Genomic DNA, 19,647 nt, shown 5'->3' on the forward strand with positions numbered 1-19,647 from the left:
TTGAACGTGCAGTCCAGGTGTTTGTGAAAATGCTGCAATGGAGAACTCATCTCGATCTTGGCTCGAACTCGACTCGAACTAGCCGGGGCTGCTGACTGAACTGAGTGGAGTTGGCCAGTCAGACTTGAGGACCGAGTTGAGCCGAGTTTGAGCGGAGGTCAGCTAGTGGCCGAGCCGAATTAGAACTGAAGTTCCACTCGATGTACACCCCTAGTCGGTTGTGCGTGAGGTTCAACTCGATGTACACCCCTAGTTGGATGTGCCTGGCACGCCAGGCAATCCGCTTCGATTTCTACCTGCCTGTATGTGTCAGACACGCTTATTGTAAGCATTTTCAGCGGAGAGCGGATTGCATCTTCAACAGAGAGTGGATTGCGCGTGACCACGGCCACAGAGATATCTCTCTGGCCCAAGGTCACGAGAGGAGATTAGGTGAGACCCTAGCCTCACTCACGACAGTGCCCCCCCCTTAGCGTGGGGCCACCTTGATCCATGCATTATGTATCCGCTATCCATACGTTTCTCTAAATTATTTTATTATATTATCTGAAAAATGAAGCATATCCAATTATCAGGTGCACCATACTATAGAAAAAAGTATTAATTGACGATTAATGACTCAAAAAGTTTTGGATCAAGTAGATATTTATTTTTTTCATTTCATCCAGGCTGTGACCTTTTCAATTTATTCTACGGTGAGTAAACACACTACACAAACATTAAGCTCCACCTTAAGTAGTTTTTAATGGTAGGACAGTCCATCACCACTGTTTCTTTTGGTACGGTCCACCTGATAATTGGATCTATTTTATTTTTAAAATAATGCAAAAAATGATCTCGAAAAATGGACTGCATGAATACATAATACGTACATCGCAGTAGGCCGTACAGTAAGGGCCGAACTGTCTTGGTTGATGCCGGGGTCTCACCTAATCCGCTTTCCAGGGTCACAGGCATCTTGATCTTTTCGAAGGTGGCCGCGTCGTTGGGATGGAAGAGTAATGCTATGGGAAGCGGATCACGTATACTCATTACCCCAGGTTGTACTGAGTAAATCTGTGGGGTCCACCGTGACTTACGTATTTTATCCACTCCGTCCATCCATTTTACTGGATAATTTTAGGGGTTGCGCCTAAAAACGAACGTATCCAAAGTTCAAGTGGACCACACCACAGGAAACTGTGTGAATTGAACGTTTACTGTCGAAAAATTGTTAGAACGCCTGCCATTAAAAATTGATAGGGGCTGCAGAAGTTTTGGATCAAACTTATATGTGTTTTTTTCCCTTCTTCCATATTTGTGTGATCTTATAAACAGGTTGGATGACAAATAAACATCAATGTGGGCCCTAGAAAGGCTTCAACGGTGGAGATCATTAATCCCACTGTTTCCAGTGGTATGGTCCACTTGATCTTTGGATATGCTGAAATTTTGGGCTGAACCCCTAAAATGAGCTGGAAAAATGGATGGACGGCGTGGATAAACCACGTGCATTCACGGTGGGCCCAACATTGTTTACTAAGCTCAGTACGCAATCCGATTTCAACATTCGCCTGCACTAGCGAAACATGTCCCCTGCCCCTCCCGCTTGATTGGACCTGGAATGATCGCAGAAGAAAACATCTGTGGGCCCACTGTAGTGTTTGATTTCCACCGGTTACACTCAATCGTTTTAGGACATGAATCCAAAAATCAGGCTGATACGAAAAAAAAACAGTGGGCTGCAAGATATGCAACAGTGGAATGGATGTCCACCGTCTTTCTTGTCCCACTGCAACATTTACATAACATCTAAACCGTTCATTATAAGGTGAGTGCATCCAGGATGAAGGGATCAATCAAAGATTAGCCTGATCCAAAACATTGGTGCGACTAGGAAGGTTTCAATGGTGTGCGTGCCATTCCCATTTTTCTGTACTGTGTTGTCCACTTAGGTTTGGATAGCTTGATTTTTGGGATGATGTTGATGGACTGATCATATTTCGTACACACATTACGTTTGTCCCACATGTGTAGGAATAGGAGCACTAATCACCGTAGCTTTACTCTGTCTATAATTGATATGTTGTGTCTTACTATGTCTCCGGCTCAAAATTTTCTCTAAAAGAACAATATGAACCTTTGAATTTGTTGTCTAAAAGAACAATTGGATCCTTACTCTTGCTCGGGTGGTAGACTCTCAGAAGTTTCAACACCCGGTCAAGGGTTCGAGTATTAGTAGGTGGTGAAATTTCACTGAAGTGTGGGTGTGTGGGGTGTGTGTGCGTGTGTAAAATGAAATTAAAAAAAAAAATTGTTGCCTATGCCTAAATTTATATAGTTGATCATGACTTTGGAAGAGGATTAGTCATAATGTATTTATTATATCTACACCACTGGCGAGATCATTTTACCACCCCATCACATGATAGAATCACTATAGTATAGTAGGCGGTAGAAAAGGTAAAGCAGCAATGAAAGAGAATGCGAGATAATAAGGTGGAGCTGGTGGAGCTGGAATATTGCGGATCGGTTCCCCATAGTACAAGTGGCAGTGTATTGAATCAAGTAGGTCCATCCATCCAGTGGCCCCTACTTTGAATAGATAATGTTTCACCCATCTCGTCTCATAGTAGCAGAGTGTGGGAACACTTCCGAGTGGATTGTGGAATCTCCTAGCCTTTGCTCTCCACAGCTTCCGGCCATGCTTCTCAGTGATGGAATGCATCCCAGACATCCTCGACCTGCTTAAAGGCCTGATTTCCATTTTCATTTTTTGAGAATTGTGGAGAGTCAGGAACTCCAATCGCTTTGACAATAGAACCTTTGACACTCCACAAATTGTGCATGGGATATTATTCTGAATTCAGTTCGTCAGTTCCACATTACCAACCCCCAGAATCCTCCACAAATTGGTTACTAACATGAGCAAAGCCTGGCACATCCCTAACCCTCAGCCCACTTGTCCAAACATCTCCATTGTAAAACAAATCAAGCCACCGTCGGGCTGGATCAAACTGAATGTGGATGGCTCATCCAGAGGGAACCCGGGGCTTTCAGATGGTGGTAGCTTAGGTAGAGATGAATCTGGGAAATTCCTATTTGGATTTTGCGCGGCTACAACCTTGGCACAAATATGAGGGCTAAGACCAAAGCCATCTTGGATGGGCTTACACTGGCACATGGCCAGCTGGGCTACTCCAAAATCCAGGTAGCAAGTGACTTCATTGCTGTGGTGAAGGCTCTTTCCGATCCTGCAAATGCCTGTTGGTTGACCTGGTACTGGAAGGCGAGATTCCCCCTCTTCTCCCGCTCCCTTCAACTTCAAATTGCTCACACGCCAAGAGAGGTGAACTCTGTCGCTGACGGTTTGGCCCGTTTTGAGAGTGAGTCCCAATCCAGCACCACTTTCCTCTCTCAAGACTCCCTTCCATCCACCATCAAAGGTCTTCTGTTCCTTGACAAAGTTGGCCTTGGTTCCCTGCGAGTTGCGTAAGCTAAGTCTTTGTTTTCCCCTAGCTTCTTTAAGTCCATATATATGATAGGGGGGGCCATTCCCTTTTTGTTATCAGCCCATCTCAAAAGTTTCCTTGTAAGCCATTCTCGGTCTACTCCTGATATACATAAAAAGCCTGATTTAAAAAAAATAAAAAAAAATACTGCAGACGAGATCATGGGAATCATGAGAAATTTATACAAGTTTCAGAATAAGGTTTCATAATCTCTTCCCTTTCCAAACTAAGGAAGAAGAGATGGATATTTTCTGACTTTCTTTCTTTATTCTTTCTCTCTTCAATTCCCTCTCTCAAGCAGAGCAGTTCTACAATGAGTTCTCCTACTCTCACTGCTCAGTAGCTGATTACACTGCTAATGCATCATTTGAAACTAATCTTAATTTAAGTAGAGTAAAAGAACTTTTGATATTCAACTTGCTTTGTTTTGAAAATTTGAAATAGACCTTCAGCATCAAATTGTTTTATTGCATTCGTCTATTTTGTTTGTAAGTAGTTCTTATAATTTACTATATTATGTCCAATATATTGTCGATCACCATCTTGTCTGCTCGTTAAATAAAATGTACTTTTGGCTTTATACCTAATCTATCATAGTCATCAGCTACTATTACTTGAGCTACGGAAAGTTTTCATTTTGATCTTAGTAAATGGGATTCTTCTGGAGATCCAATTATATGATTAAGATCACTCTTAAAATTAGTAATTTGATATTTACCATTAACTCCCAACCTAATGATCATGTATGCCTCATAGCCTGTTCTTATCTCACCATGGTGTTGCTTCACATTTACATTGCGTTTATCAAATGATCGTTTATCTTCTCTAGAGCACACAAATTTTCTCAATTTCAGTTCTCTCGTCTTGTGGTATATACTTTTACTATTAATTTGAACACTAAAACAGACTTTCCATCCATAACTATTATAAAACTCGTATGCATCTTTCTCCGTTTCAAATTTCATATCAATTTTTAGATTCAATTCCTTTTTATCCTTTCCTAAATCACCCCTAGATGCATTCGAGCTTCTTAATTCATTTATTTTCATTTCTAATTCGATGTTTATATGAGTTCACAATTGAGACATGTCCTCCACGTCACATGGTACGCATGATTTGAAGAAATATGTACTTTCTATTGACCTAAAAGGTAAAAGCAGTGTTTGAAAATAAATGACCTACTTTACAACAATAACCTAATTAAGAATTACTAAAAACATGTGCACCATAAATGACCATCGACTCAAGAAAATGATGTGGGCCAAATATAATTACCAAACAATATTACGTTGAATTTGGTACTAATTAAATAGGTAAACAATAAATTCTACAATAAATAAATAAATAAATGAGGGGGAAAAAAAACTACTTATAACTTCAACCAAATCAACTCTAAAAAATTAAAAAGAAACACAAGAAATGTGCAATGATGGATGAGAGAACTCATTGCTGAACATTAGCTAAAGTAAAATCGCCAATGAAATTTTATTTTATTTTTTTACCAATATAACTGCAATAGTAAGAAAGTCATTTTGTATCATGTTTTGTAACTCTTTCAAGTAAATGAATGCTCAAAGCCTGTTTTGTTTTTTTTTTTTTTTTTTTGTTTTTTTTTGTTTTTTTTTTTTTTAAGATAATGGCAAATGCCATGAGTTCCATTGATCAAACGACTATTACAAACTTTCTGGTGGGCTCAACATAAAAAGAATTGCAGCCTCACCTATCATGTGGCAGCATATGGACAAACAGAACTATACAGGGCAAAACTAATGCTAAAGGGACACTAGCATCTCGATCCCCGACGTCTAAGAGTTCCTATCCCTACCTTATCCAAGAGGAGGGCTGTAAGACCCGTGTCCTAATCCGTACTGTTCCGTTAGCTTCCGCGATCCTTCCGGTCAAATTCCGGCAACCTTCGCACCGTATTCGGTATTTGCGCACGATCCTAAGCCAAGTCTCGCGCACCGACGTCGGCTTGGTCCGGAGGTTATATCATAGCGACCGCGTCGTCGCCGCGGTTCCAACGCCGTGACTTGCGCACCGAACCGATACCCAGGCAAGAAGATGCCGATCAGCGTTTATTCCGAAGAAACACCGCGCGTTTCGGATTTCGAGGGAATCTCTACTATTAGTCCCATCAATCAACCATTAAAGCATCCCATACCTCAAGTACATCAACCCATCTCCACCTTTTACAAAAGTCCACCATTCTTTCCACCTCACCACTCCTCTTTTCCAAATTTCAACAACAACCATACCTCTTTTTACCATTTTCAACCCAAACCATCCCCCATCACTCCATCACCCATCTCTTTCTCTCTCTCCCTCCCTTTACAACTATCTCTCTTATTCTTTTTTTCAAAAAAAATCCAAATCCAAGAGAGAGCACCATGAGTTCCCCATGGTGAGAAAACTTCATTTGTGAGGTCCACCTTTCCCACCCCTTCATCTCTCATCTCAACCATCCATTTCCCATCTTCCTCCATCAAAGGGTAGTACAAGGAGCTAAGGAAGCCAAGGGAGCAAGAAGATCAAGCGGTGGGTGTTTGGATATGATAGTTTTTGATGTTTTTAAGATGGACCAAGTGAGGCCAACCGATCAATGGTTTGGATCTCGCTTTGGACCCTATGATGTGGCCAATGGCCCACTTGGATCATCATGATCATTCCATGATGGGGCCATTCTCCATGGACCCCATCATGATGTCTACTTTCTTGCATATTTAAGGTCATCTAGACCATTTGTTTTAGTGGAGAAAGGATCTCCACCGTGGGATTTCAATTCCATGGACCCCACATGTAATGGGATCCACTTGATGTATGATTTAGTGCAAGGGAGGGCCCATAGTGCCGGGGTCCCTCCATCACACGGTCTCACTCTCTATCCCTCTCCCTTTTTATTTTATTTTTATTATATTTTATTTTTATTTTTTTGTATGATGGTAAGGTTGTATGGCTACTTGAATGGACCCCACCATGTAGTAAGCATTTTATTTGAGTGGGGCCCACCTTATAAGTATAATACCCACGCCGTTCATCAGTGGTGGCCCACCTGAACAGGCCCACCTCAAATTGCAAAGACCGTCCAGCGTCCCTGGACGCTGGACGTTTAAATGGGAAAACATAAATATCTTTTTTTTAAAGCCTTGGAGTGGTCCACTTGTGTAGGCCCCACCTTGATGTATGTATTAAATCCATGCCGTTCATTCCCTTCCCAAGATGATTTTAGGCGTTGAGCCAGAAGATGAGACCAATCAGACTCCCAGGCGGGCCATGACGCGGCAAACAGTGGGCATACCATTGAAACATCCTCTAACACTTCTACCCACTGAAACAGGCCCAATATTGGGCTTGTTTTGATTGTCGCAAGGCATGGAGAGCCATTGGACGGAGCAGATCTGCAAGAGGTGGACCCCACCTGCAAATTCCTTAAGAAACCCCAAATATCAAAAAAAAAAAAAATAAGGAACGCAGCAGCTGCTGCTGCTGCGTCAGAGCCGCAGCAGGCGCTGCCTGCGCTCACCGGGCAGGCGGACTGGCCGCCGTACAGCCATCCACGGCATTCATCAGATGGGCCACTCTCTGAAGTGGGCCCATCTCAAAAATCAGCTCGATCCAAAACTCAGATGGCCCATACCATAAGAAACAGTGGGACCGGACTCCTACCTTTGAGATCCTTTTGGGGCCCACAGAAGTTTTGGATCGGGATGAAATTTGTTTTCACCGTTCATCTTGGTCCATGTGACCTTATCAATGGTTTGGATGAATTATAAACATTATGGTGGGCCCCACATGGAGCCCACATTGATGTATATGTTTGACCACCACCGTCCGCCTGGACGGTGGACGTAGCCCACTGTGATAAGTGTGTGGGCCCACTGTGATGAGTGTGTGAGCCCACTGTGCTGCGTGCGTGTGTGTATGTGTATATATATATATAGATATATGTATATATATATATATATATAGATATATATAATATTATAGTTCATGTAATATTATATGTATATTATATACTATATTATATATATATATATATATATGTATATAAATATTGTACTTATTTAGGTGAGGCCCATTTCAATTACTTATGGCCCATGATTGAGGCCCACTTTGATGTATTATGGGCCCATGGGTCAAGGCCCATTTGATGTGCATTTGGGGCCCATTGGTGTGGCCCATTTGATACACATAAGGCCCATAAGATTAGGCCCATTTGATACATTCTAAAGCCCACAGTTTATAGTCTATTGCAATGCACATAAGGCCCATTGGTGCGGCCCAGTGATGTGGCCCACTTGATGAATACAAGGCCCATATGATATGGCCCATTTGACGTATTTAAGGCCCAATGGGACGTGCCTAAGGTCCATTGCAATGTACGATCCCAGCATGATTTATGTAATGATGTTTACGTCAGGGCTATGCCTTGGGAGCAATGGTGGTTTGACGTCCACATTGCAAGTATAGTGTGGTTAAATGTCCGCATTATGATATTCCCTAAGGCCCATTGTTAGGCTCGTGCATGTTATGTGTAGGCCGTCTAGGCCCACCTTCGTTATGTACATCATCCATCCTATATAGCATGTTTAATTTCATGATTCATGATCATATGCATCATACGTATGCTTGATATGAGAAATGACTGATCATAGCATAGCCTTCGGGCGATTGTTTAGGAGCCCGTTCAGGGGGTGTTGCCCTACATGAGCGCACGATACGCGCAGGATTCGTTGTATGACCGGATAGTGTGATTCATGCATTTGCATTGTGTGATATTGTCACCGTACGCCCTAGCGACATCGGGGCCATAGCCTCCACAGACGCATCGTGGTTGGCGGGATTGGATACCGGAAATCTTGTTCTACATGGGGTGCGATAGATATCCACTGGGTGAAAGTCCCTAAACCCTTATGGTACCGGAGGTTGCTCCAACGTCTAGACCGAGTGGGTGCAGGAGCGCTGGGCGCCGCTTACCAGACAGGTGCGCTTTCCATTGTGTCGTGGTCGGTTGGAAGGGGGTGCGGCCTTACCCGCCCGAGAGTAGGGGGCAATGCTAGGCGGAGTCTGACCAGCTCGAGGAATGGGTCCGCTATTGACGAGCCGAGCCCGATATTGGCAGGCGGATAGTGAGGTCTTTTCCACTTCCCTTATTGCGCGCGATGGGGCGGCAATCGGCTTGGAGTGTACTAGACCCCGGTGATATTCCAGATTTGAGCCGTATTGACATGTGGACTTAGATGAGGATTTGTATGCTTGACTTGCATTTTGCATTGCATGGCCTTGGTATGGCCGACATCATTCTTTGCACCGCATGGCCTTGGTACGGCTAATGGGATTCTTAGCATTCATCAGCATGTTCCGCATTACTCTGATACTGCATGACTACATTATCACCTTGAGCATACACTTTCACCACCCTCTAAGCTTTCTATAAGCTTATGCACGACCGTTGCGTGCAGGTGACGTTGGATCGCAGCAGCGCTGAGGCTTGGACGCGTGGCTGATCTTCTTTTGGAGTTTTGGTCTATATTCATTGTATTTTCCTTATGCTCATTGTACCTATAAAGTTTTTGATTATAGTGGAAATGTGATGGAGTTTTTGGTTGTTGTTTGTGGGTTATGCCTTTGGTTATGCTTATTACGAATCAAACTGATGTACAAATCCTCCTTGTAGCATCCCAGGATCGGAACCTGGCGAATGGGCGCTGGGAGCCGAGAATGGGGTTCTACGGAGGCTGTCGGTGCCGGATTCGGCGATCGGAAATTTTGTGAGCCCGGTCTCCGAGTTTGGGGCGTGACAGAAGTTGGTATCAGAGCATAACTCGGGAATAACCAAAAACAACATTACATGTCTGCTATGAATGATTTAAGTCCTAAGTCCGGGTAGCCTAGCGATCTTTTATTATCGACCCTTAACGAGCGTGCCTCCGAGAGTTTTCAAGGTTGATTAGGCACCTTTGCTCTTTCCTGTAGGACATGGCGCGCAGGAGAGTGACCCGATCGACTCCGGCTCCACCACCTGCGGCTCCCGCACTACCACCTACGATTCCTGCCCCACCACCCGAGATCCCTACTGCCCCACCTGAGGATGCCACCCATCTACCAGGGATTCAGGCTGCCCAGTCTATGGGTGCAGTTCCTCCACCAGAGACTAGTGCGGAGCCGACCGTATCTGTGAGTGCTTCCCGATTCTGACAGATCTGCAGCCGTGACGGCCGCACTTCGAGGCGAGGCACCCCGGTCGTTTCTCCAAAGACAGCGAGCGAGAGCGCTCGAGTGCCCTCCTTCGAGAGTTTCGACGCCTTGATCCCCGCATTTCCGGGGTGAGCCGAGACCCGACCGTAGGCGAGAGGTGGCGCGCGACGTAGAGAAGATATTTGAGACGATGGGATGCGCGACCGAGCGCGAGTCCGATTAGCCGTATTTCTTCTCCATGGTGAGTGAGCACTTTCAGTATCGAGGATGGCTCAGCCCGATTTTGTTTGGACTTGGGAGGATTTTGTGGATCGGTTTGACCAACCGTATTTTCCCGATCACATCCGACGTCGTGAGCATTGGAGTTTGAGGCCTTGGTGCAGGGCGATATGACAATGGCTCTCAGGATGCCGCTCGTTTTGTAGCACCGTCCCGATTTACACCTTACTTAGTGGATGATGAGGAGCGGAGAGCCCGCCGATTCGAGGCCGGCTTGCGTTACGGTCTTCGAGGCCGTGTTATTGGGCATGAGCTCCTACCTTCGAGGAAGTGGTGCGGAAGGCCCCGATTTTTGAGGTGAGTGGGACGGCTCTCGGTCGATCATGGTCGAGGAGGGACCGGAAGAGGCAAGCTCTTCCAGTGATACCCGGCAGGGTCGACCACCGCAGAGGCGCACGAGTCGCCCGGCCTTTCGAGCACCAAGACCCCAGCACCTCGGCACCACCTCCGAGAGGCAGTTCTACGGCACTTGTTTTAGGTGCGGTGCGGCAGACACCGTATGTGGGAGTGTCCTCGTCCCCAGCAGAAGCAGAGAGGTCCACAGCGGCCTCCACCACCGCGGCAGCGGCGAGACCCCCACAGCGGCGAGAGGCCCCCACAGCGGCGGCAGCCGGCCACCACCGAGGCCACCTCGGCGGCGGCAAGACTACCTCGAGGCCGCAGCAGCAGAGGCGGCGATTTCGACCGCCTCGGCGACCTCGGCAAGGCATGCTCGAGAGGGACAGGCACCTCCCATCCGGCTCGGGCTCGATTCTATGCGGCCCAGAAGGATCCATCATCCGGAGGAGTCGTTGAGGGTATACTTCTGTCTGCATGCATTGCACGTGTGTTGTTTGATTACGGTGCATCGCATTCTTTCGTGGCCGAGAGTTTTTGCCGATTGGTTTTCCATTGGAGTCTGCTCGTGAGGGTTTGTTGTCGACTCCCTTGGGGAAGACTGCAGTGTTGGGCCGATTTTGCTTGTCTTGCCCCGTTCTGGTTGGGGATATGTTTTTGCCTGCCGACCTGTTTGCTTTGCCTATGTCCGAGTTCGATGTCATCTTGGGCATGGATTGGCTTGCCGAGTATCATGCCATATTGGATTGCTCCGCGAGGACAGTCACGTTTTGTATACCTGGCTTGCCGCAGTTCCAGTTCATTGCTGAGCCCAGAGGAGAGCCGTTGTCTTGTTTGATGTCTTGTGCCTTAGAGGAACCCTTAGCGGTGAGCGTCGACCAGTTGCCTGTGGTTTGCGATTTTCCCGATGTGTTTCAGGAGATTCCGGGATTACCGCCTCGTCGACTCACCGAGTTTCAGATTGATCTCGTGCCCGGTACTGCGCCTATTTCAAAGGCCCCATATCGTATGGCACCATTGGAGTTGCGGGAACTGCAGAAGCAGTTGGACGAGTTGCGCGAGTTAGGCTTTATCCGTCCGAGCAGTTCGCCGTGGGGAGCGCCGGTACTCTTCGTGAAGAAGAAGGATGGCTCGTTGAGGCTCTGCGTAGATTACCGCGAGCTCAACAAGGTCACGATCAAGAACAAGTACCCGCTCCCGAGGATTGATGATTTGTTCGATCAGCTGCAGGGTGCACAGTTCTTTTCGAAGATTGACTTGCGTTCCGGTTATCATCAGATTCGGGTCCGAGAGGAGGACATTCCGAAGACAGCATTCAGGACGCGTTATGGTCATTTCGAGTTTCAGGTCATGTCCTTCGGACTGACCAATGCGCCAGCGGTGTTCATGCAGTTGATGAACGAGGTCTTCCGTCCGTATCTCGATCAGTTTGTTGTAGTCTTCATCGACGACATTCTGATTTATTCGAGGACTCGTGAGGAGCATGAGCAGCATTTGGAGGTTACGTTGCAGACCCTCCGCGCACACCAGCTGTATGCGAAGCTGGTGAAGTGCGTGTTTTGGCAGGGAGGAGGTGAAGTTCCTCGGTCACGTGGTGACGAGGAGGGTGTCGCAGTGGACCCCTCGAAGGTTGAGGCGATGCGTCGGTGGGGCCAGCCACGATGCGTCCGAGATCCGTAGATTTCCTTGGTTTAGCGGGATATTATCGGCGTTTTATTGAGGGCTTCTCTCGTATTGCGGCCGTTGACTAGGTTGACTCGGAAGGGCGCGAGTTTATTTGGAGTGACGCTGCGAGCGAGCATTTATGGAGTTAAAGGACCGTCGACGTCGCTCCTGTCCTCACTCTTCCCTCCGGGAGTGACGGATTTATTGTATTCAGCGTTGCCTCTCATATTGGTTTGGGTGCTGTCCGATGCAGCACGGTAGACCTGTAGCCTTCGCGTCTCGCCATCAAGATCCATGAGCCGAACTACCCCACGCATGATTTAGAGTTGGTGCAGTAGTTGTCTTCGCACCGAAGGTGTGGAGACACTATCTCTATGGGGTTAGGTTCGAGCTCTTTTCGATCATAAGAGCTTGAAGTACCTCTTCTCACGATCGAGTTGAATATGAGGCGGGCGTTGGATGGAACTCTGAAGGACTATGACTTCGATCTCCAGTCCACCCGGGTAAGGCAAACGTGGTGGCGGATGCCTTCAGCCGTCAGGCCATGAGGCCCAGTGGCACACATGATGATTCGGGAGTGGCGGATGCTCGAGGATATAGCAGAGTACGACTTTGAGTTTGGCTTGCGGTCTTCTATTGTTCAGTTATCGAGACTGTCGATTCAACCCTCTCTTGTCGCAAGGGTGATCGAGGCTCGGCAGTGACAGTCGTTACGGATTACCGAGCGAGGCAACATCGAGAGTCGACAGTTAGCGGTTGGTACGAGATGGTGGACTTCGCCGAGGCCGATTATGTGTCCCGGATATTCCTGAGCTACGCCGAGATCTTATGACCGAGGCACATCGATCGCGGTTTTCTATCCATCCTGGCTCAACGAAGATGTACCGCGACATGAGGCGACAGTATTTTTGGGCGGGAATGAAGCGCCAGATCGCCAGCTTTGTGGCCGAGTGTGACACGTGCCAGCGTGTCAAGGCCGATCATCAGAGACCCCCTGGTCTTTTGCAGCCGTTGAGTGTCCCGATGTGGAAGTGGGAGCACGTGTCGACAGATTTCATTATGGGCTTGCCGAGGACTCAACGCGGTCATGACGCCATCTGGGTTGTCATTGATCGACTGACGAAGTCGGCACATTTTATTGCGATACGTGCGACTTGGCCTTTGGACCGGCTTGCGAGATTATTCATTGAGGATATTGTGAGACTGCATGGCGTTCCCGTCTCGATCGTTTCTGACCGAGACCCGAGGTTCACGTCTCAGTTTTGGGGGAGCTTCCAAAGAGCGATGGGTTCTGATTTGCAGCTCAGCACCGCGTACCATCCGCAGACCGATGGCCAGACTGAGAGGGTCAACCAGATCCTTGAGGATATGCTCCGGGCCTGCGCGATTGATTTCGGAGGTAGCTGGGATGAGCATCTGCGATTGGCTGAGTTTTCATACAATAACAGCTATCAGGCGACCATCGGCATGTCTCCTTTTGAGGCGCTATATGGCAGACCATGCAGATCACCGAGTTGTTGGACCGAGGTTTGAGAGCGTCGTCTCTTAGGTCCCGAGCTTGTGCAGGTGACGTCAGAGGCTATTGATATCATCAGGCAGAGGATGCGCACAGCTCAGAGCCGACAGAAGAGTTTTGCTGATCGTCGGCGTCGTCCCTTGGAGTTTGATGTAGGGGACCATGTGTATCTCAAGGTCTCGCCCATGAAGGGCGTAGTTCGATTTGGAGCGAAGGGCAAGCTTGCCCCGAGATTCATAGGACCTTTTGAGATCACTGGGCGCGTTGGCGCCGTGGCCTATCGGCTTGCCTTGCCATCTCAGTTGTCTGGCGTCCACAACGTTTTTCATGTCTCCATGTTGAGGAAGTGTGGGTCAGACATCGTTCCTGTTATCGATTGGCAGCCGTTAGAGGTTCGTGAGGACGCTTCCTATATTGAGCAGCCAGTCCGTATCCTTGATCGGAAGGAGCAGGTCCTCCGGACCAAGGTCATCCCGTTGGTGAAGGTTCAGTGGGGTCACCATTCTGTTGAGGAGGCTTCTTGGGAGCGTGAGGCTGAGATTCGAGAGCGTTATCCCCATCTTTTTTATGATTGATTGTGTTGCATGTTTTATGTTATCTCTGAGTTTATATATTGATGTTATGTTTCTTCTCCCTCTTGAATTTTGCCTAGTTGCGGTGATTGTGTAAATTTCGAGGACGAAATTTCTATTAGGAGGGGAGAGCTGTAAGACCCGTGTCCTAATCCGTACTGTTCCGTTAGCTTCCGCGATCCTTCCGGTCAAATTCCGGCAACCTTCGCACCGTATTCGGTATTTGTGCACGATCCTAAGCCAAGTCTCGCGCACCGACGTCGGCTTGGTCCGGAGGTTATATCATAGCGACCGTGTCGTCGCCGCGGTTCCAACGCCGTGACTTGCGCACCGAACCGATACCCAGGCAAGAAGATGCCGATCAGCGTTTATTCCGAAGAAACACCGCGCGTTGCGGATTTCGAGGGAATCTCTACTATTAGTCCCATCAATCAACCATTAAAGCATCCCATACCTCAAGTACATCAACCCATCTCCACCTTTTACAAAAGTCCACCATTCTTTCCACCTCACCACTCCTCTTTTCCAAATTTCAACAACAACCATACCTCTTTTTACCATTTTCAACCCAAACCATCCCCCATCACTCCATCACCCATCTCTTTCTCTCTCTCCCTCCCTTTACAACTATCTCTCTTATTCTTTTTTTCAAAAAAAAATCCAAATCCAAGAGAGAGCACCATGAGTTCCCCATGGTGAGAAAACTTCATTTGTGAGGTCCACCTTTCCCACCCCTTCATCTCTCATCTCAACTATCCATTTCCCATCTTCCTCCATCAAAGGGTAGTACAAGGAGCTAAGGAAGCCAAGGGAGCAAGAAGATCAAGCGGTGGGTGTTTGGATAGGATAGTTTTTGATGTTTTTAAGATGGACCAAGTGAGGCCAACCGATCAATGGTTTGGATCTCGCTTTGGACCCTATGATGTGGCCAATGGCCCACTTGGATCATCATGATCATTCCATGATGGGGCCATTCTCCATGGACCCCATCATGATGTCTACTTTCTTGCATATTTAAGGTCATCTAGACCATTTGTTTTAGTGGAGAAAGGATCTCCACCGTGGGATTTCAATTCCATGGACCCCACATGTAATGGGATCCACTTGATGTATGATTTAGTGCAAGGGAGGGCCCATAGTGCCGGGGTTCCTCCATCACACGGTCTCACTCTCTATCCCTCTCCCTTTTTATTTTATTTTTATTATATTTTATTTTTATTTTTTTGTATGATGGTAAGGTTGTATGGCTACTTGAATGGACCCCACCATGTAGTAAGCATTTTATTTGAGTGGGGCCCACCTTATAAGTATAATACCCACGCCGTTCATCAGTGGTGGCCCACCTGAACAGGCCCACCTCAAATTGCAAAGACCGTCCAGCGTCCCTGGACGCTGGACGTTTAAATGGGAAAACATAAATATCTTTTTTTTAAAGCCTTGGAGTGGTCCACTTGTGTAGGCCCCACCTTGATGTATGTATTAAATCCATGCCGTTCATTCCCTTCCCAAGATGATTTTAGGCGTTGCGCCAGAAGATGAGACCAATCAGACTCCCAGGCGGGCCATGACGCGGCAAACAGTGGGCATACCATTGAAACATCCTCTAACACTTCTACCCACTGAAACAGGCCCAATATTGGGCTTGTTTTGATTGTCGCAAGGCATGGAGAGCCATTGGACGGAGCAGATCTGCAAGAGGTGGACCCCACCTGCAAATTCCTTAAGAAACCCAAAAATCAAAAAAAAAAAAAATAAGGAACGCAGCAGCTGCTGCTGCTGCGTCAGAGCCGCAGCAGGCGCTGCCTGCGCTCACCGGGCGGGCGGACTGGCCGCCGTTGATGTTTATATGTCATCTAATCCATTCATCAGATGGGCCACTCTCTGAAGTGGGCCCATCTCAAAAATCAGCTCGATCCAAAACTCAGATGGCCCATACCATAAGAAACAGTGGGACCGGACTCCTACCTTTGAGATCCTTTTGGGGCCCACAGAAGTTTTGGATCGGGATGAAATTTGTTTTCACCGTTCATCTTGGTCCATGTGACCTTATCAATGGTTTGGATGAATTATAAACATTATGGTGGGCCCCACATGGAGCCCACATTGATGTATATGTTTGACCACCACCGTCCGCCTGGACGGTGGACGTAGCCCACTGTGATAAGTGTGTGGGCCCACTGTGATGAGTGTGTGAGCCCACTGTGCTGCGTGCGTGTGTGTATGTGTATATATATATATAGATATATGTATATATATATATATATAGATATATATAATATTATAGTTCATGTAATATTATATGTATATTATATACTATATTATATATATATATATATATATGTATATAAATATTGTACTTATTTAGGTGAGGCCCATTTCAATTACTTATGGCCCATGATTGAGGCCCACTTTGATGTATTATGGGCCCATGGGTCAAGGCCCATTTGATGTGCATTTGGGGCCCATTGGTGTGGCCCATTTGATACACATAAGGCCCATAAGATTAGGCCCATTTGATACGTTCTAAAGCCCACAGTTTATAGTCCATTGCAATGCACATAAGGCCCATTGGTGCGGCCCAGTGATGTGGCCCACTTGATGAATACAAGGCCCATATGATATGGCCCATTTGACGTATTTAAGGCCCAATGGGACGTGCCTAAGGTCCATTGCAATGTACGATCCCAGCATGATTTATGTAATGATGTTTACGTCAGGGCTATGCCTTGGGAGCAATGGTGGTTTGACGTCCACATTGCAAGTATAGTGTGGTTAAATGTCCGCATTATGACATTCCCTAAGGCCCATTGTTAGGCTCGTGCATGTTATGTGTAGGCCGTCTAGGCCCACCTTCGTTATGTACATCATCCATCCTATATAGCATGTTTAATTTCATGATTCATGATCATATGCATCATACGTATGCTTGATATGAGAAATGACTGATCATAGCATAGCCTTCGGGCAGATTGTTTAGGGGCTCCCGTACAGGGGGTGTTGCCCTACATGAGCGCACGATACGCGCAGGATTGCTGTATGACTGGATAGTGTGATTCATGCATTTGCATTGTGTGATATTGTCACTGTACGCCCTAGCGACATCAGGGCCATAGCCTCCACAGACGCATCGTGGTTGGCAGGATTGGATACCGGAAATACTGTTCTACATGGGGTGCGATAGATATCCCTGGGTGAAAGTCCCTAAACCCTTATGGTACCAGGAGGTTGCTCCAACGTCTAGACCGAGTGGGTGTATGAGCGCTGGGTGCCGATTACCAGACGGTTGCGCTTTCCATTGTGTCGTGGTCGGTTGGAAGGGGGTGCGGCCTTACCCGCCCGAGAGTAGGGGGCAATGCTAGGCTGAGTCTGACCAGCTCGAGGAATGGGTCCGCTATTGACGAGCCGAGCCCGATATTGGCAGGCGGATAGTGAGGTCTTTTCCACTCACCTTATTGCGCGCGATGGGGCGGCAATCTGGCTTGGAGTGTACTAGACCCCGGTGATATTCCAGATTTGAGCCGTATTGACATGTGGACTTAGATGAGGATTTGTATGCTTGACTTGCATTTTGCATTGCATGGCCTTGGTATGGCCGACATCATTCTTTGCACCGCATGGCCTTGGTACGGCTAATGGGATTCTTAGCATTCATCAGCATGTTCCGCATTACTCTGATACTGCATGACTACATTATCACCTTGAGCATACACTTTCACCACCCTCTAAGCTTTCTATAAGCTTATGCACGACCGTTGCGTGCAGGTGACGTTGGATCGCAGCAGCGCTGAGGCTTGGACGCGTGGCTGATCTTCTTTTGGAGTTTTGGTCTATATTCATTGTATTTCCCTTATGCTCATTGTACCTATAAAGTTTTTGATTATAGTGGAAATGTGATGGAGTTTTTGGTTGTTGTTTGTGGGTTATGCCTTTGGTTATGCTTATTACGAATCAAACTGATGTACAAATCCTCCTTGTAGCATCCCAGGATCGGAACCTGGCGAATGGGCGCTGGGAGCTGAGAATGGGGTTTTACGGAGGCTGTCGGCGCCGGATTCGGCGATCAGGAATTTTGTGAGCCCGGTCTCCGAGTTTGGGGCGTGACAAGGGCTCCCCTAGCTGACCTCGGGAGTTGGGAACTGTGAGAGAAGATCCTGTCAGGGTGACCGTCGCTTGCCACCTTTGCTGAGGCATCTACTACTGAATTTCCTTCTCTAAAGGTATGAGAAAAAACCAGGTTGAGGCTTTGAATCGTGGCCTTGATAGTACCCAAGTAGTACCAAAGATTTCAGAGGGAGGGCGAGTCTTGGTCCACCATTACATCCGCAATGATTTTAGAATCAATTTCTACAATAATATTCGTGATGCCCAGATGAGAACAAATACGGATTCCATCTAGCATGGCTCGAGCTTCTGCAATATTATTGGTGGAGGAACCATAGTAGCTATGAAAGGCAAAAAGAAAATGGCCACAGTGATCCCAACAAACTCCACCTCCGCCACTCTTTCCCGGGTTGTCTCTCGAGGATCCATTAGTGTTTTAGCTTTAGCTTTAATTAGATTGACTCTATCATGTGATGCATTGTCCTGCATCCTATCATGTCTACGCAGCTGGTGAACATCAATGCCACAGGATGCCAACTCTGAAGCAGGTGCTGTCCCCTGATACTCAAAATTGTGGCATGTAAAGCAAATTCTAGCTGTATTCAAACCTCTAGGAGCATACAAATCCCAATAGAGTAGTCCCTGAGAAGCCAAGTTTACTTATTAGAGGGGGGGAAAAAACATCAGAAATTATTTATGAAAAGGAACTAGTGAAATTCTAACTGTTGCCAGTACATACAACAAATGCTGTCTGCCTGTCATGGCAATGGATTATGTCTGGTTTCTTGCCGGCTCGAAGAAGCAATTCAAGTGCTGCACGACTAAAGAACGAAAAACGCTTGAAATCATCACTCTCCATAAAACTGTCCTCTCCAGAAGAATTTAGCCGGATGATGAGGCTCAATGAAATAGACAGGAAGACCTGTTAACAATTCTAATCAACATGAATCATAACATCATTTGCAAATGGAAGCTAAGAATTAATGAGGAACTATCGCTGACCTTCGACTGTTCCAACCCAAATTTTATTTCGGAATAGCTTATCAGCTGTTGGAAATGAATCTGTTTCTAGAAGACAAAGACAGTGAAGAACATGGAATCAAAAAGCTAATGATGCGCCAATTTGGTCGACCCTTGCAAAGGCATAAGTAAAAGCATACTGATGAAATTCTAAAGACAAGATGGCAATATATTCTATATGAAAAGTAAAGCAGGCCTACATAAGCAAATGCTAATACTAAACAATGTTGTATATTGGAGGCATTTCATTGTACCATTATTGTGAAAACCGAACATCAATACAAGAGGACCTTATTTTACAAGTATGTTCAAAGATGATAGATCAATTGACACTTGATGTAAACTTGACTGATGTTCACTTTACAAAACCATTATCATGAAAATTGCACAAAGCGGATGTGAAGAACACTTAGTATCCGGACTTCTTGAATGTAATGGAGCACATCAAAATGCAATGAAATTCAAATTC

This window comes from Magnolia sinica, chromosome 12 (genome assembly GCF_029962835.1).
Source record: "Magnolia sinica isolate HGM2019 chromosome 12, MsV1, whole genome shotgun sequence".
In the NCBI taxonomy this organism is placed as follows: Eukaryota; Viridiplantae; Streptophyta; class Magnoliopsida; order Magnoliales; family Magnoliaceae; genus Magnolia; species Magnolia sinica.